Source organism: Zonotrichia albicollis, chromosome 2, assembly GCF_047830755.1.
Source record: "Zonotrichia albicollis isolate bZonAlb1 chromosome 2, bZonAlb1.hap1, whole genome shotgun sequence".
Lineage (NCBI taxonomy): Eukaryota > Metazoa > Chordata > Aves > Passeriformes > Passerellidae > Zonotrichia > Zonotrichia albicollis.
In genome coordinates, this window is record NC_133820.1 from 2,739,479 (window position 1) to 2,762,705 (window position 23,227).

General features: G+C 39.0%; 1 long non-coding RNA gene across 1 annotated transcript in view; it reads right to left on the reverse strand.

The window, feature by feature from the left end:
* The window catches only part of LOC113459823 (uncharacterized), a 66,770-nt gene that overhangs the window by 15,810 nt on the left and 27,733 nt on the right, over positions 1-23,227 (reverse strand). The window contains exons 5-10 of the long non-coding RNA XR_012577693.1: positions 15,880-16,162; positions 15,563-15,772; positions 10,894-10,938; positions 7,910-8,401; positions 2,604-2,677; positions 2,233-2,333 (exon numbers count right to left, since the gene is read on the reverse strand). This is a non-coding gene — a long non-coding RNA (uncharacterized LOC113459823). The remainder of the gene's footprint in view (positions 1-2,232; positions 2,334-2,603; positions 2,678-7,909; positions 8,402-10,893; positions 10,939-15,562; positions 15,773-15,879; positions 16,163-23,227) is intronic.

Genomic DNA, 23,227 nt, shown 5'->3' on the forward strand with positions numbered 1-23,227 from the left:
TTGGAAATTTTGGCCATTTGCATCCTGTTTGTGCTCCTTTCTCAAGAGAGAGCTCTGGAAGTGAAGTGAGGTAAATGGGTAATCCCTGCTTGGGGAACTGACTGATGAAATTTAGATTTGACAGAGATTTTGTCTGCCTTTGTGTTCTTTAGAGGGAACAGCAAAGCAGTTTCCTGAACCTCAAAACATTTCCTCACAATCACAAGGAAGATCTATTTACTTGGGGTTTTGAGCACAGGGATCATGATGAAACTCATGTGTTAGGGGAAAAAAAAACCCAAAAAACTGTGATTTTATTTTGCTTTGCTTAGTAATATCCGTCAGTCCTTCAAAGCATAGATTTACTCTGTTGTGAAGGCCAGTACAGATGGAAATAATCCACTTTCCTTGCTGCTTGTGCATCACCAGTGCAGCTCCCTCAGCCTCCTCATTGCTTGTTGGCCAGTGGGAGCTCATGTTTGAGGGGGGAATTGGATCAACAGGGAAAGAGTGACCTTGGGAGTGGTTTTTTCCAAGATAATTCCCTGCCCACAGGGTTTGGGGAAATAATACAAAAGGACAGTTGTGTGCCAGCAAGAATGACTGTACCTTTTCTGAAGCTTCTGGAAACAGCAGTTCCAGAAGTGTCTCAGCTGTCTGCATCACCTCCCTGCCCATCACCAGCAGCTGAGGTTTCTCCTTCCAGTTTCATTATCCTTTAAAGCACCCTTCATCAGTCAACCATTTTTTCACATTACAACCCAGTGAGGGAAACACTGCTCACATGGCCCTGTCTGTTAGAACACAGTTGGTTCGAGCTGTTTCATGTAGGGGAAATGATTGAGAAGATGTGTTTTGCATCTTGGTGGTGTGGGTTTTTACTTTCACCTTCTGGGCATGAAACAATGCAGATTCAGTAAATAGATCAAACTGTGTGTAATGAGAATGATTTCAGTGCTTTAGGTTCATTAGTCTCACAGTGTGAACTTTAATAAAAATGAATTTGACTTGATTAGATGTAATTACAGCAATTTGAGTTAAAATTTGTGTACCCTTACATGCTTATAAAAAGGGTGATTATTTTAAAATATATTTGGGTAAATGACAGAGAAAAACATGAATGGCTGTCATACAAATCAGTGACAGTAATTCTTAGTTTACAGAAAAGGAACTTTTAATCACTGGGCCCAGAGGTCACTTCACCCTCTAATTAGACAAAATTACTGATCATCCACCTTTAATAACCATGACCCTTACATAAAGTCTATACTTTATGTGCAGGCATGGAGGTGGCACAGTCATCCCACAGTGGACATTAGAAATTTTCAGAGGTTGCACTGAAAATTCAGGTCACTGAATTGGTGCCAAAACTTGTGTATAATTGAGCCAATCTGTGCTCTCTACACATTATGAGAGCATTATGGTTATGGTCTCACCAGCACTGGGCACCCTGTTCATCTTTAGGTGAAGGGCAAGAAGGATCTACACACCAGGCCACAGGGAATGCAGATTAATTTACCCTGGCAGGTCTGAATAACCCACAAATCTCTGCAGCCACATCCACCCCCCTTGTCTGAGACAGCCCTTTCACATTTTTTTCTTTTTTTTTTTTTCTCTTTTTTTTTTCTCTTTTTTTTTCTTTCTTTATTTTCCCCTGTCCCGACAGAATTTTCTCAGTGTAGTGGAAGAAGGAAGGCATCAAACCTGAAATACCCTGCAGAGTGTGAGGTCCCACTGCCAGACGCAGAGTCCCCTATTCTTTGCCAGCTTTTATTTTCAGGTTACTGCAGCATTGTGAAATGCTCACAAAAATCATGTCACATTCTGAGATGGAATCTGATTATCAATCTTTTTTACCAATAAAACACTGCAGATCTGCAGAGTAGTCTTGCTTGGGGAACTTGGAAATAGGAAATTTCCCAATACTGTGCAGCCAAATTACCCATCCAGTCTACATGTGAAGGTCACTTTGGAAGGCAAGATGGCATTTTGCTGTTTTGCAGTGTTTCTCTCGGTCTCCATCACTCTCTGCTGTTAAAACCACTAAAAAAAGGATAAAAACTTGTGCTAGCAACTGACTTTAACACAGAAAAAATGCCTGGTTGGTACCTTCTGTGAGAACCTGATAGCACAGTTGTTTGAGGCACCAACTGCAATCAAAAGTAGAACATTTCTATTCTGGTTGTTCTTAAAAGGTAAGGAGAAGTAAACAACCATAAATAGTGAAAAGATGATAAACTCAGAAGAACTCACTACTTCAAAATGTAAAAATGTTGGAGAAAGCCTTTGTCTGAAAAAATGTGATTTCCTTCAGTTCAAAGTGTGACCAAGCAGAGCTGATTGAGTGACCTCCACTGGAACAGAAAGGTACGTGGGGTATTATATCTCTAACAAGCAGAAAACTTGTGCCTGTTTGATATGAGCAATACACAGAGAACAAACTGTGTTCCATCCACATTCACCTTGATGAAGGTCATGTCTGGGAACTGGAAATTGTGAGAATCAGAGAGTTTAGACAGTTTGAGCATGTCTAATTGCAAGCCCATAGCATCATGGCATTTGGGTTTCAAGGTGGCATGAATGTCTAAGAACCAAAATAGTGATTTGCTTTTTAAGAAGCTCACCTCCTATGATAAAGCTGTTTCTTCCAATAGGCAGAACAGATGAGACCAATCAAAGCACCACATTCTTGAGGTTGCTGGTTTGAGACACAAAAGACAAAGCAGTATTAGATTTAGACTTTGTGAATGACCTGGAGTATGAGCTAAAAGTAATTTAGGTGATAAGCAGTGCAGTTATTCAACTCTTGATAGCACCAGTAACCATTTTACAAATCACTCTCTGTCTCTGCACAGTTTGCCAAGCAGCAGCATTTGCTTCTTGCTGTAATTCCAATTCCCCTGGGAGATGCTGTTTTTACAGGAGGCAGGGATTAGCAGCACTGTTAAAGCAGGCCTGAAGTTCTGGAGGAGGGAGCAGCAAAGAAAAATGAGATTGCCTTAAATGGGGATCATGTACACAGACAGCCAGGGGCTAAAACAAGTCTGGCTAAATATGCAACCTGTCTTTATTTTGTGTTCTGAAACTTGTCAATATGTAAACCGAAAAAAACCCCCAGAAAATCAACATCCATCACTCCCTACAGAACATATTTAGCACCTCTGCATTTTAAAGGTTAGCCTCCTAACCCTGTGCTTGTGGTTTGAAATGGTTGGAAGCCACCATCTGTTTTAAAGACAATGAAATTTTATTCTATTCACTTTACAGACTGAAGATAAACTAGGATGATTTGCTGAGCCTATTGCTGAGCAACACAATCTCCATCGATGTCAGTCCAGAGGTTTTGATTCCAACGTACTATTTGAGAGTGTGCACCTTATTTCTTCTTTTTAACCCACAGATCACTGCTATCTCAATTGAAATTTGGTTTGTATTTGTTTGTTTGTTTTCCACTCCCTCTCAACTCCTGACTGTTTTGCTAGCTCAGTGATTTTGCCATTTATCTTCTAGAAGGAAAGCATAGATCCATAACTACAGAACCAAAATTAATTAGATGTAGAAGTAATATGACAGCTATTGATATGCTTTTCATAGAGAGAAATCTTCAAGAAGAGACGTTCAGACAGAAAGACAATGAGCAGAAGATCCCAGTCCTTCCCTGGAAGGCCTTAAAGGGAAGACCTTTTACAGAATAAACCTGTGAGACCCTCCAGAAAGAATAAAGGAAAAAGCGGCCCCAGTCAAACATGACCAAAGCAATAACTTCTGTGTCCTCTGGCAACTACAAGCCCATTCAGAGACCACTTGAAAAAGGTATTACCTGCTCTGTGCACAGAAAATGATGATGAGAATATGATCTGCTGTGCTTTTTGCTGGTTCCTGTAATGGTTATTCCACTTTGAGGCAGATTTTCAAAAGTTTACCAAGCTAAACCCTCTCCCCTCAGTTTGCAGCCTCCAGGGACTTCCCTTCTCCAGTATCTTCACTCACCATATTTCAGCCTTCCTCAGCTCAGGCATTTAGGAAACTGGAGCTGATTCACACATCTAATTTGAAGTCACTCAGATCCTGGATGGATGTGGGTCAGCTGTGGCTACCTGAGGAATTGTACTCTTTTTATGCCATGGTTAAATTTTATTTTGAGAATACACTAATTCATAATTATTATTTGCTGAATGACCTGTGTTTTAGGAAGAAAGAAGTGCTCTGCATGTGTGTGGAGGCAACACAATAGAGTTCTAACTTGTCAGGGGATAAAACACAAAGAGCTGAGTGGATCTGTTGGATTTTCTGGAATGCCAAGCTATGGAGCACCTTGGCCTTGTGTATATCCGGCTGCAGAAGTCATTTACTGTGTAGGACTGGATGCCATAAAATCCCTGTGCCTGCTGTACTCAGTGTAGAGTGAAAGGATAAACAAAGTGACTTCAGCACAGCTTTTAGTGAAACCACCCTTGCTGTCCATCCTCTGGGCACCAATGATTCCTTTTCTATTTTGTGATAGAAGGTAACCTTTGCAATTTTATGTTTATCAACCCCTCCCAATTCCTCAGTATAACCTTATTTTGGGATGCTTCTACCTTTTTTTAAGGGATGGTGGGACACAGTAATTCCATGTTTGTTTCCATACATCAGTGGAAAAACTAAGTATTTATCTTACTGCATACAGAAGGCCCAGCTCTACAGCAGAAGAAAAACAATTGGAATCTATGGATTTCCCATCTTTTTCTGGCCAGTTCCTACATTTATTTTGTTGGGATGCCTTGTCTGGTTTCTCCTAGGGGCTGAATGAAGACTGAATATAGATCTCCTCTTTTGGATGATTGACAGAATGTGTGGTTAGACAAGTCTTTTTAGAGTCAGACATAACCCCAGCATAAGGGATCTCAGAAAAAATACTGACTTTTTGTAGCACAAACCTCCCTCTCCCCTGAGTTCCACCCTATTACAGTCATTGCTGACAGAATAAAGAACTATCAAAACAACAAGGTTCAAAATAAAACTCGGGAAGCTCTTATGAAACATGAAAGCTCCGTGCTTCAAAATTCTGGACTGAGGAGAGCACAACGTGTGCACAGCGAAAAGTTTGAAGGGAAATAAATAAAATAAATCCAACCCCTGTGTTAAAACAAAGAAAGCTCTAAGAAATATTTGCTATGCATCAGATCAACTGCAGTCTAATGATCACAGCGAACTCATTTCCAGTGGCATATATAAACCCATATAAAATGTTAATCAGGAGAGGGGTGGGAGGAGGGAAATGGCAGAGCATGAGGACAGCTCTGGGCTATGTCACCACTGCCAGTGCTGAAGGTGACAGACAGGGAACAGAAAAACCTCGAAAGCCAGGAGAAAAGCGAGGCAGATTTAATACCTGCTACCCCAGAATCCCTGCTGGGGCAGCTTTTGGCAATCTCAGAGACAAGAAATGGAGAGAAAAGCAGTGGGTGGGAAGATCTTAGCCAAATGGAGAAATTCTTTCAATGCCAGCTTTGTGCCTGACAGCAAAGGAAGAGGAGAAACACTTTGGATGGGGCCATCTCAGCCAGAGGCTGTCACATGTCATCAATCTTTTCTAGGATGAATAATTAGTTTCAAGGCATTATGAACCTAGAGTTTATAATTTTCATTTACCTATGCACCATTGCTACAAGTAGAAATGAGCATCTCAGTGGGAAAGTTCTTTGATTCCTCATCGATTTCACTGATCTGAAACCATTTTGTGCAGAGGACTGAGATGATCTAGACTGCTGAAGCACCATTTTACATCATATTTTATCTAATCTAATCTAATCTAATCTAATCTAATCTAATCTAATCTAATCTAATCTAATCTAATCTACAGCAGGGCCTTGTTACCCAAACTCCTTGTCTTTCCCCAGAGCATTGTGGATCACTGTACCATACCTGCAGCTTGTGTATATATTATTATATTATATATATTTAGGAACTCTTTAAAATTTTTTCTTTGCCTTGGTACTTAATGTCATTACTGCATTGGCCTACTGTGTTATTTTAACTGGAAAAATATAATTCTATTAATTCCTCAAAAACTGTTGAATTACTAATGAGATCTTCATAATACATCCTTACATTTGCTAATATTTCCTAACCCAAATTTATATTTTGTGAAATCTTTAAAAGATATCCATGAGAACTTACTCAAGACTTTTTCTCTTTTTGAGATTTCATTGTCATAATTTCCCCCATTTAACTTTTGAATTACTATAAAAAGTAAAGGAGATTTATTTCTACATAAAATCTAATTCATGCTACCAGTAGATAGAGAAGGAAACAGGGATGTGACTGATCATTCTTAAATCCCATTTTTTTGTTATTTGGGTTATTAATGAATGATTTTGTTATTTCCAGAGTAGCATATCATTCAAGTAGCTTGAAAGCTTTTGTAATTTGAGAATTGTCTTGTGTTCTGTCAAAAAAAAAATAAATAACATGGAATAATTCATATAGCACAAAGAGTTTATAACCTAGCAACTGTAAAAGATTGTAATTCTGAAGTGTAATAATACCATTGTTAAAGGAAAGGAAAGACAGGAGAGCAGTTTTGCAGGTTTTTATGGAAATGTATTTTGCAATACGCACTGCTTCAGGCAATGCTTTTTTTCTGATATAAATCAATTTATTTTGGCAATTAGCAGACCCCATCACTGTGCCTACTCAAAACAGAGACAATAGTTATTTAAGAGTATGAATGCAAACCCTCAGTGTCAAATTCAGCTCTCCTTCATTTGTTCACCATGGAAGTAAATTATCTGAATGTCTGAAATATCCCATTTTTCTGTTAAGAAGTCATTTATGGGTTTTAAAAATGGGGAGCAGGACTTAAGTATTGTGTTCCATTTGGTAGCATTTAATTTTACACTGTTTCTCAGAGTTCCACAAAGCCAAGAATGCTGGGGGATATAATCCATAGTGCTTATTAAATAGAATGCACTAAACATCACAAAAATAGGTATCAGCCAAGAAATTCCTGTCTCCATTTCCAGCTGTCCTGCCAAGATATGTCCTGTTCTGTTTCTGCTGCACGAAAATCTGAACTCAGCTTCATCCCTGATGCAGCCCAGCTTCAGGAGGTGCATGGACACACACAGGGGCTGTCCTAAATTCAGACTCAGCATCTCCTGTGAGCCTGCCTGCTGACTGACACAGGTGAGTTTTCTGAAACAGCAAAGAGCAAGGCTGCTCATGTGGCTGGGAAACCAGGCATGTGATACTTCCAGAGAAGTGTCTTAATAATGGAAAATTGTGCACTTTATTTTTTTCCAAAGGATTTCATGTCATCATTAACTTAATTTTATCAAAATAGAATGCAGCTTTTCTATAAACTTGTGGCAGGGGAGGATATTTTATTTAGCAGTCAGAACTTGTGTGTCAGGCAGGATATCAGAGGGATATGAGAAAATATATTTAAAAACATGCTCAGTTTTTATATTTAAAAACATCCTCAGTGTGGATCCATTTTTAGGTTAATTCCACTCAGCAGATGCCCTTCCTAAACTACTTTCAAACGACTGCATTGCTTAAGTTCAATTTCAATAACTACTAAATGGCACTTTTTGCAGTGACACGCATGAACTGAACTCCCCATTACCATCATCTGGAACAGCTTTCTATGGATTCACTCTTTGCATGGTCTTGAAAGGTTTCCATGCAAAGAGGCTGCTTGATTTCCGTATGGAAATCTGACATTTAGAGTCGGAGGCAAATGAGCTGTAAAGAGGATGGGTCAAGTCACATCAGTGGGTTTTAAGCACCCTCCTGTTTATTGGAAGCATGACACTGATTAGAAGCATGAAACAGTGTTGCTAATTTATAATTTCTGCTTATCAACTTGCACACAACTGGTTTGGGAGTGGCATTCTTCAAAGATTAGCAAAGAACAGAGAAAGTGGCCAGTTGGAGCATTTACCTTTGTGTCACACCATTATTGAAAGCATTGGCAACGCTCCCTACCAGCTTCTCCTCCTCATTCCTCCAAAACAAGGCACAATAAAGGGTTTGAAAGGCAGGCACAGGTTTTAGGCACCTCACCTGTAATAGGACCTGAAAACTTGGTCCTTTCCCACTCTGTAACTTGCGTCAGTGGCTGCCAGGAGCTGAGGATGCCTGTGTCTGCACAGCTCCAGGGGTGTCAGTCATTATTGGCACCATCTGCTCACTCCAGGGACAGCATTTCCAATCTCCTCTCCTGCAAGGCAAATGGCTGCAGAGGAATCCCAGCAGCTCTGCTGCAGGAAAGAAATTTTTTCCACATGCCATGAGATTTTTTCTTTCCTCTTTGCTTCCTTCCTTACACTTTGTGCAAATACGCCAGGAGATTTTTTTCTTTCCTTTTTGTTTCCTTCCTTACACTTTGTGCAAATAAGCCAAGTTCCTCTGCACTTGAAGGTAAAATAACTTCCTGAGAAAACAAAACAGAAAAGTCCATTAATTTTTGGACCCTTCAAAAGTACAAAGTCTGTGTGTCTCACTCCCTCTAATAAAACATGTCATGCTTGCTGGAATAAAAATATATATTGCATATGCAACTTTCCACTATGTGGCCAATTATGCTTTCTTCATGATAAATAAGAAGTCACATTTCATGGAAATGAAACTTGAACACAAAATTTGGCCAATATTCTGTGTGTTACTTATCAGCTGATAGAGTTTATAAGGAAATACATGTCAGCAGTCTCTAAGGAGGAAAGGGAAAAGTATAAGGGATTAACCACTTATGGATACATGATAATAAACTAATGATGACTATTACTAACTATTGTATGATACAAGATCAATAATTACCTTAACTGCTTTGAATAATTTACCAGCTCTCTATAATTTATAGCTCAAGCTTTGTAAAACTTCTGAAGTTAGAAAAAAAGACTGAAACTGTAAGCACAGGAAACTTCTCCGGTGGTTCCTCTTTTACACTACATAATAATGAAAACATTCATATGAGCATGCAAAAATATGTTTGCCAAAATAAGATGAAGTTCTTCATTTACTCTGCAGTCTTGAATTTTATTTCTTCACATAACTCTGAAAGGCAGAAATTTCATTTTTAAACTGACTATTGGTTAATGAGTGCACATCCTTTATTTCCTGTTTTCTTTATAGTAGTGTCACTGAAATGTCTCCAAAAAACAACTGAAACTTGCAAAGTTCTGGATAATAAACATTCCCTGTTTGGGTGAGGCAGAAGGATGATCTATCTTTTAAATTGCAGTGTAAAATAAAGATGTACAAGACTGGGTAAACATTGAAAGCATTTTGAATGTGGCAGCACATCGGTTTAGACATGATCATTTTGTTCATACCGAATATTGTTCAAAATGATGTTGGGAAAGCAAATTATTTCAACCACTTACCATGGACCAGAAAAGATCAGAAAAAAAATTACACTGAAATCTGTGTCTCATATATGCCTTTCATTTTCATTTCAGTTTACTTTTGCAAGAAGTTAGAAAGATAAGTAGAAAAGGCACCTTTTGGAAAATGTTTCTCGTCATAAAACTTGGAAATATTAATGTATAGTACACACTGAAAGAACAATTAAGTATCCATAGTACTTTAAAAATATTGACCCATACTTTCAGAAATGAGGTAATATTGAAAAACTAACAGAACACAAAGTAATACTGAAACAAAATAAAGACAAATATGTTTCTAGATTAATTCCATTACCTGTACTGGCATTCTCATGGTGAAAAACATGGTGAGAACTCCATAAAACAGAAGCTGGAAATATTGCAGGTGGATATAAACTGACTTTTTCAGCTACAAGAGTAAAATAAGTAGTTCAAAATAATGACTGTTCTTTGTTCCTCTAAAGTGTGCATGAGATATCATTATTTACAGGAGTCTAAGGAAATTTGGAGGGAACAAAAATAATGCTACAAATTATGAGGTGAAATTTCCACTTTCCTATTGTAATTCTGTCCCTGACACAGGGAATAGTTTTTGTCAAGTCATTTATGTTTCCTTGGGCTAGACACTTGTTTCTGATGCCCATGGAAATGACATTTGTTTATTCCATAAAAGTTGCCTGGTGAAGGGATCTGTGCATCCAGAAACACTTAAAAATGCTACAACAAGGAATGGTTAAAATATTGAGCTGTGACTCTGGAAATTTCATTTTTAACCCTATCTTTATCTCTTTAGGCCACTTTGGTCATTTCACCTCTTTGCTCTTTATTTTCTCCTACAATTTATCTCCAAAACAGGGGGAGTGGGGTTTGCCATCTCCAAAAGCTTGCCAGCATTGCTAAAACCAGAAGGAAAGGGAAGAGTACAGAACAACCGAGTGATGACTGCTGCATGCAGGCAGTACTTTAATATTTGTTAATTAGAACAATTTTCATGAAAAATGGGGCTCTAGGAGTGCCCCTTGCTGGGCTGTTCTGCAACAAGGGGGAATTTCCTTCCTCCCTTTCTTCCCCTTCCCCTCTAGGCTGATCAGTGAAAATTAGCCAATATTAGACATATTAGACTTTTTCAGTCCAACATTTAAACTAATGCAGGTCACACAAAGAGAGCACTCCCATGATCTGCCGGATCAGCTGGGGTGGGACCAAAAGGAAAGAAATTGGGCAAAATTCCTCATTAAGAGAGGGCTGGTGCTGCTTTGTCAGCAGACACTGGGGCAGGATGCATGACCATGACCTCAGCTAGATGGAATTGGGACAAAAAAGCTGCACTGATCCTTAAAACTCCTCAATCTAGGGCACCTTCATTTTTCAGGGCAGCCTGATAGAAGCAGATTTGAGAGTGTAAAGCTGTGGGTTCATTTTATATTTCTCTATTGTCTCCTATTAAAAGCACCTGGCCTGTGCTTGGCACAGGGATGGAATTAAATGTATGAATTCAGAGCAGGATATGCCACTTCTCTAATCACGGTTAGGAAAGGATTACCTCAGAAAGAACATCTTCCAGTGGCTGGCTTGTCAAACACAGCACCTGCAGTAAATAAAGAGAAAATTCACTTTTTTTCCTGTGTTATAGGTCTCAATTTATCTCTTTCTCTTGCAGCATTAGTGCTGTTTTTCATTCTTGCTAAAGTACTTTATGTCACTGAGACAAAGTTTGCCACCTTTCTCCAAACAACTGCTCAAATTGGATGCCATTCTCACCTTACAAGCGTTGTAAAAATTATTAGATGGTTTGTAACATCCAAATAATTTACACTCCCAACAGAGATGTATCCTTTAATATTTTGAATTCTTGTGTCAAGTTAAATGTGATAGGAATGCAAGGGTGAACTTTCATGTTTTTATCAACAAAAAAATTGAAAGCACATTTCAGTCATTATTCTGATTCAAAAATGCCAAAAAATAAATGTTTCATAAGAAAAAGAGAAGCAAAGTTGGTAATCTCAGGAAAGCTTCCTCGTTTTTAATGAAGTATTGTCTATTATTATATATACATGTACTATTACTGGATACAATTGTATATATTAATGCATTATTAATGTATATATTCTAGTATTATTAGTTGATATCATTATACATACTGGATTATTTTTCTAAGTATTTTTTAAAAAAACATAAATGAAATGAATGTTTCCCAAGAGAAAGAATACCAAAATTGGCAATCTGAGCAAGTTCTTTCTTGCTTTTCCTGTTGTTTACTGGGTTATTTATTCCCATCACTTTTTTAAACACAGGCATCAATAAACAAGTTATATGGCACAGTAAGAATTTAGGACCTACAATTCCCTCAGACAACATCATTAGGTCTAGGTGATGTGAGTAAGCCTGATAGTGATCACTGTAGCAGAGTAATCTGATTTTTTTTTTTTTTAATGCAAGCATTCTAGGTGTTTTTCAAGCAAAAATCCCAGAAACTCCCTGCAGCAGCCACTAAACTCACTTGTACAGAAGACCCAGTACAGTCTGAACAAGAGTTCCTTAGAAAAAAAATACAAGAAACCAGTTCTCAACCAAAACCAGGGACAAAACTGATTTTTTTTATCTTTTCCTTTCTGTGGAAATAGCAGAATGCAGCTGTTCTGTCAACACTCAGAAAGAACAGAACTATTTTATATGCAATGAAAAAAGGTAGCCAAGAATACTGAAGAAATCTCCAAGTCCAAAGGATTAAATAGTGCATTTCTTAAAGAAAATACCAGTATATTTTTTTCCAGTAAAGTTCTCCACTGGAAGTTAGACTGAACAGAGGCATTGTACATTAGATTACTGTACTACAATTGCCATACTAATAACCTTGCTCAACCACTATATATTCCTTTTTAAATATGTAAATTAGAAACATTAAATAGCAGTTTATTCTGCATTAAAATCACAGTTGTTTATACACTTGCCTACTTTTCCTTCCTGAAAACAGGTGATCAGCAATTAATTTCCTGTTTACCACACCCATTTTTCCAACTGTAATTTCTCTCCAAAGAGTAATGTTGTGGAGCATATGTAGAAGTCATTCCAGGAATGATGTGGCAACATCTCATACCTCAGATTATTCTGTCTTCTAAAATTCTCAGATGCTTGTGAGGATCTCTGTTGGCATTTTTTAATTAAAAAAAAAAAAATGTTTCCAGTTCAACGAGCTGAGAACATTTTTGAAACACATTTCTGTGAAAGCAAATGGAGGGCTTCGCATATTTAGCTGGGAAAAAAATAACCCCACGTTTAAAAAAAATAATGAACTTAATTCATGCTATGCAGAGAGCATAGGGAGAGGGAGGCGAGTCCTGATCTTCGAATGTTTAAGGTGGAGAATATTGAATAATTCAATTTATTTTGAGTTTACTCATGGTCCTGTGTCCTGCAGGCCTGAGGGAAGAAGAGGCTAAAATGCCAAAAGTGGTGTCACTGCATAAAAGCTGCAGAATTTATGCAAGTGAGCTTCCTCAGCTTACATGTGACCTCTTCTGACTTCACCTTAGCTACAAAAGAAGCTGCTAAATTAAGCTTGCAGAAAAACTCACAAAGGTCATAAACTGTTCTTGCAAACAGCCAAAGTTGTGTGGTCAGTGCTGGCAAGGAAAGTTGGTTCTTTTTCCATAAACTTTGCTTCTCTGACTGTCATTTTCACTTAGGATATTTTTCCCCTTCGAGGAATTCCTCCAGGACTTTCCCTTCTGCCTTGTCTCACCACAGCGACTCGGCTGGGAAAATAATGTAGCCTGCAGTTTAGCCAGTGTGCTTTTATCAAGAGGGTTTTTTGGAAGAAAAGAAGATTTAAAGTGAAATTCCTTAGTTTAGCACAGATTAGGGCCTCTGGTACTTCACATGTGCAGAGGTGGATTATTAACCTTTGGGGAAAGGTAGCAGAGTGCTCACATTAACTTCCCACAGTGCTTGAGGTTTTTTCCCAAGTGCACATTGGGGAGCCATTGGAATGATAATAATGAAGAGCTCACTTATTCCTGCAACTCCTTGTTTTATGGCCATAATCTCTGCAGAGTGAATACAACACAAACCAATCCCAGTAACCACTATTATTATCATTACTGTTATTAATATTATCATCATCATATTTATTGCTGCGTTAATGTTCATCTGAATTTTTAATAAAAGCTTCAGCACACCTCTCAGATGGTGTTAATGTACTTTGATCTCCATGTGGACTAAATTTTAACAGGAACAGAGTAGTAGGTTGTTGTTTGGGGTGTTTTGTTTGTTTTTCTGTTTGTTCATTTGATTATGTTTTCAATGAACTGATTTCTTCTCATAGGGAAGATTAAGCATTCTTCAGAATTAAAATTCTCCCAAAGTGGAAGCCTCTGGGCTGAAAATAATGAAGTTTCTGGGAGACTCTGCACATGCGAAGGTGTAATTTTGATGTGGAAATTGCAATGTGGGATCTATTTCTGAGGAAAGCTTTGCTAAGGAAACATTTAACATTAATATAATAATGCTTGTTTAATATTTCAATTAAATTTAACTTAAACAAAATAATTTATCTGACATCAGAGAAATGCATCAGCATAATTTTAAAACTAATAAATCCTTTGCTTCTCTATCTGTTACTCATTATATTTTCTAGAATTAAAATAAAATAATTGAGGTGGTATTGGTTGCCCAGACTTTTAAACCAGAAAAGCAGAGGTTTCTAATGTGAGTAGGTTAAACTGTTTGAAGAGTTAAAACCAGCTTTTTCCAGCCATATCCTCTTGGCACACAGATTTGCTTTGAAGGTATTTTTTTTTCCCTATGTCAGTTCATTAAAGTAAACCAGTTCAGAGAGTAATTTAAAGTAGAGAATTTTCTGAGGTATTGAGAAATTGGCAGAACTGTTTTCCTCAAAACGCATGGCTCTAAATGAGGAGTGAGAGCTAGCAGTCCCATAATCCAGGATAATTTGGACCCTGGAAAGATAACTCATTAATTAAAAATAGCACTTTAGAATAAGCTGCTGGTTTTTTCCTTTTTTTTTTTCCCCCCAGCAATATCATGCCTGCAAAAAAATGTCAGATACTTATTAAACTGTAAGCTTTAATTGCAAATTTAGATTTCTATTTTTAGGCTTTCCTGATTAAAGTCAAAGTCACAGATAAAGTTTGATGGAAATCAGAAGTGGAAAGGAATAATTTAGTAAATAAATGGAAGTTAGCATTTACTAATATATGGCTACTCTGAATAAATAGTATATAAAGTAAATATATAAGTAGTCTGAATAAATGACATACTTTATCGCATGTAATAATAGGGCAGTCACCTATAGGAAAAAAAAGAGAGATTTTTTTTCTTTTTGTGTGTTTGCTGATCCTCTTTTGTACAGTTTCATCTTGTTTCAAGTCAATTTAAGGTTAAAATTTGCATCCAAACCATTTCCATTTTTGACAGCAGTGTAAGCAAAACCAAATTGCATCTTGCTAGTCACTGAGGGGGAACAAAAAAAAAAAAAAAAAAGGAAATATATAACAGGCTAAAGAGCATTTTTTGAGGGAGAAAAATAAAGGCAGCAGAGACGCTCCAAGGTGACTCTGCCTCTGAAGAGGTGGCAAGCTGTTATTTCCTCGGTGTCACGGCTGGGCTGCCTGCTGAGGGACGCCTGGAGATGAACAGGGGCTCTCTGACAGAAACCTGACCACCCCTCACTGGAAAAAGGTGCTGGGAGAAAGATTATGAAGGCATGATGCCTTCATGAAGTGTGGCATTTAAAGCACGTCCCCAAAACCCCTTCCCCTCCTCGTGCCCTTTCAAGAGGAAAGCAGAGCTCAGGGGAACAAAGAGGGATGTCACAGTGCCTTTCCTGGCAGGTAATGGAGCACAGATGAAAAATCTTTCACAGGGTGTGTTCAGGAGGATGAAGGCAGAGACTGTGCTGGGTTCTAAACACAGAACTGTCGATGCCCCCATTAGTCAGAGCCATCAGGACGTGTTTGTACCCACACTGGGGAAACTCCAGCCAGGGACTGAATGCGAAAATCCTTGAACAATTTAAGGCACTGAGTGCCCCACCCTGAGCCAGGTGTGTGGCATTGGCTGGGTCCCCAGGACGAAGGAGGAATTGAGAATCTGACTCCACGTTCTTAGAAGGCTAATTACTATATCATACTATACTATATCATACTATACTATACTAAAACTATACTAAGGAATAGAGAAAGGATACTTACAGAAGGCTTAAAAAGATACTAACGAAAACTTGTGATTCCTTCCAGAGTCCGACACAGCTGGACAGTGATTGGTCATAAAGTCAAAACAATTCACATGTTGGATAAAAATCTCCAAACCACAGTCCAAAGCAGCAAAACACAGGAGAAGCAAATTCTATAATTATTGTTTCCATTTTTTCCCTGAGGCTTCTCAGCTTCCCAGAAGAAATCCTGCCAAAGAGATTTTTCCAGAAAATATGACAGTGACATGAGTGCTCTCAAGGTACAGAAGGCTGGCTGTGTGCAGGTGCTGAGCCATCCCCTGGAACACCACATACCATGGCAGGTTTGCAGGGGGGTTTGCTCTTCAGGACTGTGGCAAATGCTGAGATGATGCCACACAGAGCACACAGACACTGCTGTTCCTCATCAGCAGCCTCGTTTGCCCCTTTGGAGAGCGTCTTAGGTTGAAAGATGTAGTTGGGTTGTGTATTCTATCACCATCTTCGAGGCGGGGCAATTATCTTCTGTTGATTGGGCAGTTTTCTTTATCTCTTCCACAGCCAATCCTCCCTCCAGGAGATCTCTTCTGTTAATGAGCTCATGAGTGTCCCTGCATGACTGATAAAATTACATCATAAAATTCCACCATCCCATGGGGAGATGCTCTGCCCAGGGGAGGAGCCAAGCATTCCTGCCTGGATCCAATCTGAGCTTTGGGACACCCCAGCAGCCTCTGCCCCCTTGCATTGCCAGAGGAGCAGCTTTCTGCTGCCCTGCATGGCCAGAGGGAGCCCAGGCCCATCTGCAGCAGCTCTGGAGCTGCAGAGGAAAACTCCCCCCTTGTGCAGGATCCCTGCTGCAGCAGAGCCACAGCTGGCACTGCAGGAGGGCTGAGCCCCCGTGGGATGGGGCTGGGACACCCCCTGACACACGGGGGTCAGCTCCTATTCTGACTCTGGCAGTGCTTTGTTTTCTTTTTTGTACTACTGGATTTGTATTTTTAATTTTCCTAGTAGAGAACTATTATTTCTATTCCCATACCTTTGTCTGAGAGTCCCTTAATTTAAAAATTGTAATAATTTGAAGGGAGGGGGTTTACATTTTCCATTTCAAGGAAGGCTCCTGCCTTCCTCAGCAGACACCTTTTCAAACCAAGACAGCAAGCAAGTGGCACCAAGTGTCTGCTTTTTGAAATAGGACTGTTCTATACAGACCTAAATTCAGCAGTAAACCGGGAAGGAGAAATCCAGTTAGTGAATTTCCTTTCAAAGACTGAGAGAAAATTGCCTTTTTTTTTTTTCTTTTCCTCTTTTGGCATTGTGTCTAAAATAAACATTCATTAAAGCTTACTCTGTCCAAAATCCAGCTACAGTGGTTTAGCAGCATGCCTCGGGAATAGTGCAGCAACAAAGTGCAAAGAAGTAGAATCAGATCACCATGGCAGAATAAAACTGAAAATCATTAAGCCTTTTCAAAGACCTCAGGTTATCAGTTGTTAAAAAAGAAAATGAAAAATATGATGCCACATATAATGCTGAAAAAAATGGCATTTTTTTCAGTAGCAATCAGGATACTTGATAAGAGCATGATCCAATTCCTGGTACTGTCTAGTCACAGTTTTAGTTTAAGTGCTTCATGAAAAACTACATTCAGGGTTTTACCTGAACGTAGTTCAGGAGAAAAGGAACCACTTTTTCCTCATCTATAAAAACAATTATTTAAGTTTCCTGGCCCATGCTAAAGAAATTACTGTTAATTATTTAGGATATAATTATGCTAGAACTTCAATATAACATTAAAACACCTAGCTGATAAGACAATTTAATACACAACACAAAGGAGGAAAATTGCAAGTTTAAACCTGACTAGAAGTTGCTTCTGTGTTACATATAAAACCATATTTTATACAACATTAAAAGGATCTGAGACCTTCCCTTTCTAGAATAGTCAAAGGCAAGGAGCCCCAAAGCCTTCATAAACATTGGTGAAGAATTCATCACTTAGTCATTACCTGGCCATATTTCTGAGCCATGAAAAGCTTTAATCTTTCCAGTCTTCCACTCTCCTAACTTTGAATCCTACTTTGAATCCTTGAAGGTTTGGGGCACTGTTTAAAATATGAGTATCAGTGTTTAATGATAACAATCCATCATCTGCTTGTCAGCTTCAGCTGGAATGCTGTTGAGATCTCCCTGGCAATAATGGATTTTTGAGACAATCAATGGCTTGGGTACAAACACTTCAGGATGCAAGAGCAAAGTGCCAGCGAGAAAGGGCAGCTAAACAAAATTCAAGAGGAAAATTGAAAATTTTCTGTGAAAACATACAGAAGTTTAGGAGAAAGCCAGCAGAGATGTTAATTCAGCAGCCTGTTCTGAGAAGCAGAGGGGACTGACACATCCCCATTTGATTGGCACCTGCCTGGCTGGCAAAGCCCCATCAGGCATTTCATCAGGAGGTGAGGAGCATATTAATGTTTACCCTGGCAAATCATTATTCATAGTTAGCTGCTGGGTGCATTAGCAAGTTTAAAAGAGCTTTGCACTCCTCGTTTGTGCACACACTGCCTGCAGAAACTGTTTTACTGTAAAAGCTGCTGGAATTACTGTGGCACAGTGAGGGGAGTTGGTTCCCTGCACACACATGCACTTGGTGCTGCCTACCTGGCAGCAGACATGAAAACATCTTATAATTTCACATCCAGCCTTAAGTTAAGGTTGAAGGAAAACCAATAATGATCTTGCTCAAGTCTGCTGAAGGTTGAGTTTGTGACCTCAGGAAAGGGTAAAAGAAAATCTGCTGAGTTGTGCAAATAGCATAGTTTGAAATATATACTGATTGTTTAATAAATGTGGAGTCTACAGGAGGGTCTTGGGGCAAAGATATTTATGGGTAGCTTAACTTCAAGCCCCTCCTTCATTGGTAAGTTTTACATCCTTCTTTACCACAGCAATATTCAATTTTAACCTTGGATACTTAGCTTGGATATGTGTAAGAAACTTTTCTCACATTTGCTAATAATCTGAGTGGATATTAAGTTCAAGACTCTGAAGAGAAGCCCTTGCTGAGGAGAAACAGAGTCTACATGATAAATGAAGACTGTATTTAAGGCACGTGGCCTCTGCAGTTCCAACGGCACAGGATGTAACCAAGCCCAAATATTCCAATATACACGAGTAGCAGGACATGAGTGGCAGGCTGACATGAACAGCATCCTACAGTGATAACAGCAGACAAACCGTGGATTTAAGTCCTGCCTGTCTCAGAGCCTGGCCAGTCCTTTCTCTGTCAGCCATAAATTTCAGGCCAGTGCTCATATATCAGCTGAATCATTTGAATGGTCCTTCACTGTATCATTCCCCAGCTGTTGGCTGGATGCATCCATCAGTGAGCTGAGCAGCTTTTGCTGCAGCTGGAGTAAAATCTATTTTTCAGTTTGAAAAGAAAGTCAGTGGCAAGGTTACCTAATGCAGTAACAATCTTTCTATTTAACCTTTTATGCCAAAACACCTTGATGTAAGTGATAGTCACCCATTTAGGACACAGAAACAACATTTAGGTTGCTTGTCACTGCAGGAATTGCAAATATCAGTGTTGAACAGTCTTGAACTGTATTCTACGTGCTTAGAAAAACTCAGGATCTGACCTCCTTGTTTTGCAAGTATTTGTTTAAATCAACAGCAATGAACATATTTATTCAAGTGTATTGCAATTTGTTGCAGCCAGTTTGTAAACAGAGGTGAAAATGAGCTTCATCCTTGTGTTTGTAATCCTGGGAAATGTGTGGACTGGAAAAGATAACCTTAGGCTTGAACTTCCTGAACAGACAGGCAAATACCATCATATAACTGAATTCCCTCCTGATTTCTATGCATCATTTTTACTTCTCCCATTTTTTAAAAGCCCCTTTAAATGATTAGCCAACACCAAAATTGCGCAGAAAGAAAACTGCAGCTATCTCCATCTGCACGTGGATTAGCTGGTAGAAAAGAAAACAAATCCATTTTCCGTACAGGAGCTGTAAATCCTGGGACCTGATGAAACTGCACTAATTAACAAAGAATTAAAGCTAGGTATTTTTTGGCATTGCTACTTCACTGATAATTTTATGGCAAGCAAGTTAGGAAAGCAGCAGATGAGAGAGTGAGATGAAAGTCGTTTACATCAACTAGCTTGGCTAGAGCTGAGGCCAAGTGGCATTTAATGACATATATTTTCGTTCTGAAGTAATACTGGTTTGACATGGGGAAGGGAAAAAAAACACTTTTGATGAAATCTCAAATTTACAGTATTTTTACAAAGAAAAAAAAATCTTAATCCCCAATCAGCTGTTTTCAAGCCCACTGAAACTTGTCAAGGGACTTATGTTTTGAAACAATGCCTTTGGCTACAAATACCTAACAATATTTTCTATGTTCTATACTTAAAAAAAGACTACATTTCTCCTATGTCTTGATAAGATCAAGTGCAGAATTTTCAAACCTGTGAATGCATCTGGTATCCATCAGTAGCCCAGACATTGCTTTTCCAGCTTCACACTGATGAGAGTTTGTTAAGCCATGGAATCAAAAGTTGCAGTTGTGTTTAAATAAGCCCTTGGGCAACTGATTGTGCTCTTAAAGTTATCTCATTCTCCAGGAAAATTCATCAGCTTTGGACAGTGTTATCATTTAAACTCTTCTGCAATGTGCATGCATCCAAAAACAACAGTTTTGCCGTACACTCTCCACTATTTGCACACTGATTGACAATTTGCTGGCAATCTGCTGCTCCTGACTGGATCTTGCTAAACTGGAACGTTTTTGGTCACTGAATGATGGTTTTAATTTTCCAAGTCCAGGACAAAACAAATAATCTGCCAAGAAATTTTTCTTAAGACTCACAAGAGTCACTCTGAAGGTTAAACTGAGCACTCCACATAATGGGTGGCTTTTCTTCTTGCATCACATTCACTTTACTAAGCATCAAAACCTTTATATCAATTAACATGCTCCACTACCTATTAGATGCCATTCTATCAAACTGAAATTGTCCTTGGCAATTATCCTGTTTAATTTAACAGGTCCTGCTCTAAAAATCTGTCTCCTAAATTCCACATCTCTCACTTGTAGAGCCTGCAGTCCACACTGCCCTGTGCAGCCTTGTCAGGATGCTGACAGGTCAAGCAGCTTTCAAAGAGTAAAAGAAATACAAAGAAATAGTGCCTATATTTCAGCTGGAAATCTCCAGGAAAACTTGTTGCCCTTTGTTGTGCACATTTACAGAATTGGTTCTGGCAGTTTCCCCATCATTTCCTCAGCTCAAAGGAGAGAACCAGGCCTTGCACTGCCTGAGCAGCAGTACCTGACACAGGAGTGTGTTTGCACTGTATAGAGGAAAGCAAATTATTACAAACTCATTACAAAACCCACCCACATCGTGGGCAAAAAAGTATTTTATTTCTTCCTCAGGGACTCTACCAGAAATATGGTCAATCTGAAGGCTGATGGACTTTCTTAATATGCTTCTACTCATTCTCTTTAATGATCCCATTTCCTCCAAGTTTTTAGAAAAGTTGACCATGGGAAAAAAACCTAATTCAAAACAACTTTGCCATGAATTAGATCTCTGAATTGAGATGGGGTTAAATGGTAAACTGATTTTCAGCTAACTGCTTCTCATGTAGTTCATTCTTTTGAATGCATGGCTGCAAATCTGCTTGCTCACACTGCTGTTTCCAAGGCTGGAGTGACTATTAAGTTTTGTAATTAGTGGAATGTAATTATTTCCCGTAATGGGCTGTAAATTCACATTATGCAATAAATCATTCTTATGTACACTTAAGGATCCATTACTCTTCTTAGCAACTGAATATTTACTAAGCACAGAAGTGTTCAGCTGGAGTAGGTTATTGGGAAAGCATTAGTTGTTCCCAAATGAACCCTCTTTGGTGAGGGAAAGTGGTTAGCAGCAGGAAAATTGTGGTTCTGCCACTGAGGTTAGAAATAAGGCTTGCAAACCTGATTCAGCAGGGCACTAAAAAAATATTTGCATATCAGTTCCACTGGGATCATTTACTGTCCTCATTAAGGATATTAAGTGCTTTCTTAAATCATCTTCTGAAATAATAGTCAAGGAGAGAGAGCTGCTGTTACCACTGAAGATTTGTCAGCCAGGATGGGAGGGAGAGGGCAGCAGAATCCATGGAACTGCTAAACCCAAGCCAGAACAGCCCTAAGCCTTGCCTGTGCCTTATCAATTTTGTACTTTGGGAGGGTGAAAAAAAACTTGGAAAGGCTGGTGGGTATTCTCAGTAGAGAATTTATTTAATATAAAGTTTATTATAATACTGTCCTGAGCTGAAGACTCTGCACTGATGTGGCCTTTAAATTGGGTCCTCCTTGGAGATATGCTATTTGTCACCTCTTAGTCAATTAAAGGAAGCAGAAGCTCAGAACATCTTTGAGCACTGCCATCAGGAGTTGAGAGTGCAGGAAAAGGGAATTTGTTCAACAGAGAAAAAAAATAAAGATTCAGCACAAAGTTCGTAATCTGTGCTGTCAGAATTCAGGTTCTTTCACATATTAACCTAATACTCATATAGCATGCATATACATATGTGCCTCCACCCTCCTAATATGGTTCATGGGAAGTAAACCAGTCCAGAGATATTTGACTCTTCAGCAAAATGAAGTTTTATGTATAAAAAGGCAAGCATCACCATTCACAAGATGGAGGACTTCAGCAAAAAAGCCTTTCTTGCATTTTTCCTGTGCTACTTTGGTTGTAACCTTTCCCCTCTCCAAGTCTGATCTTATCCCACTTCTCTCCTCTTCTTATTCACCATCAGTAATGAAAGTAGAACTTTCAGAAGGGTCAGAATCTGTTTTCCTTGTTGCTGTCACCATTAAACCCTCCTTTACTGTGGTCCTGCTGCAGCAGGACTGTCAAACAGGAAATATTTATAAGACACACATAAGATACATGATCCTAATTTTAAAAAAAGGATAAATGAGCTAACGCAGGAAAAAAGAAATCATCTATACCTGAACCATTCACAGTCAGTGTTGTCCAAATGTCTGAGATGTGCAGGATGCAAGAATATCCTAATGCCCTTCAAACCCAACATAGGGTGTTAATGATTGATTTAACTGAAAAAATAAAAAAGGAAAACAAGGCTAATCCAACAGACATCAGCAATGAACTACATGCCAATGAAGGGAATCTGAGAATGAGCTTAACAGATTTTCTGCTGAAGCTACTGCAGTGTAAACCTTGAGGGCATCAGTTTGTGGCCAGCCAAGATCAGCTCTGTGCCCGTCTCACCCGACCTTTGCATGTGATTAACAAAGGTGAAGGGAAGCAGCTCCAGGGGAGTGTCACAGTGGGACATGGATGGCTTCAGACACTCTTTGCTTATGCTGTGACCAAACCCCAGATCCTACTGCTGCCCATGGATTTACTGTGTCCCCACTGGGCACTGCCAGATCCCATCAGCTTTGTTCCCGTGACGCGCAGAAATTTCTGTCCAAACACACAAAAGGGTTTTTGCTCCCCAGAGGCTCCCCTGGGGCAGCTGAATAAACCAACAAATTTATTCCAGCTCAAGAAAGGGCAAATATGGCTGTGCTAGAGCAGCGCAAAACCTAAAATTAAACAGTCAGAATTAGAAGTTGTTATGGTAAACTCCTTTTCCTTAATTGC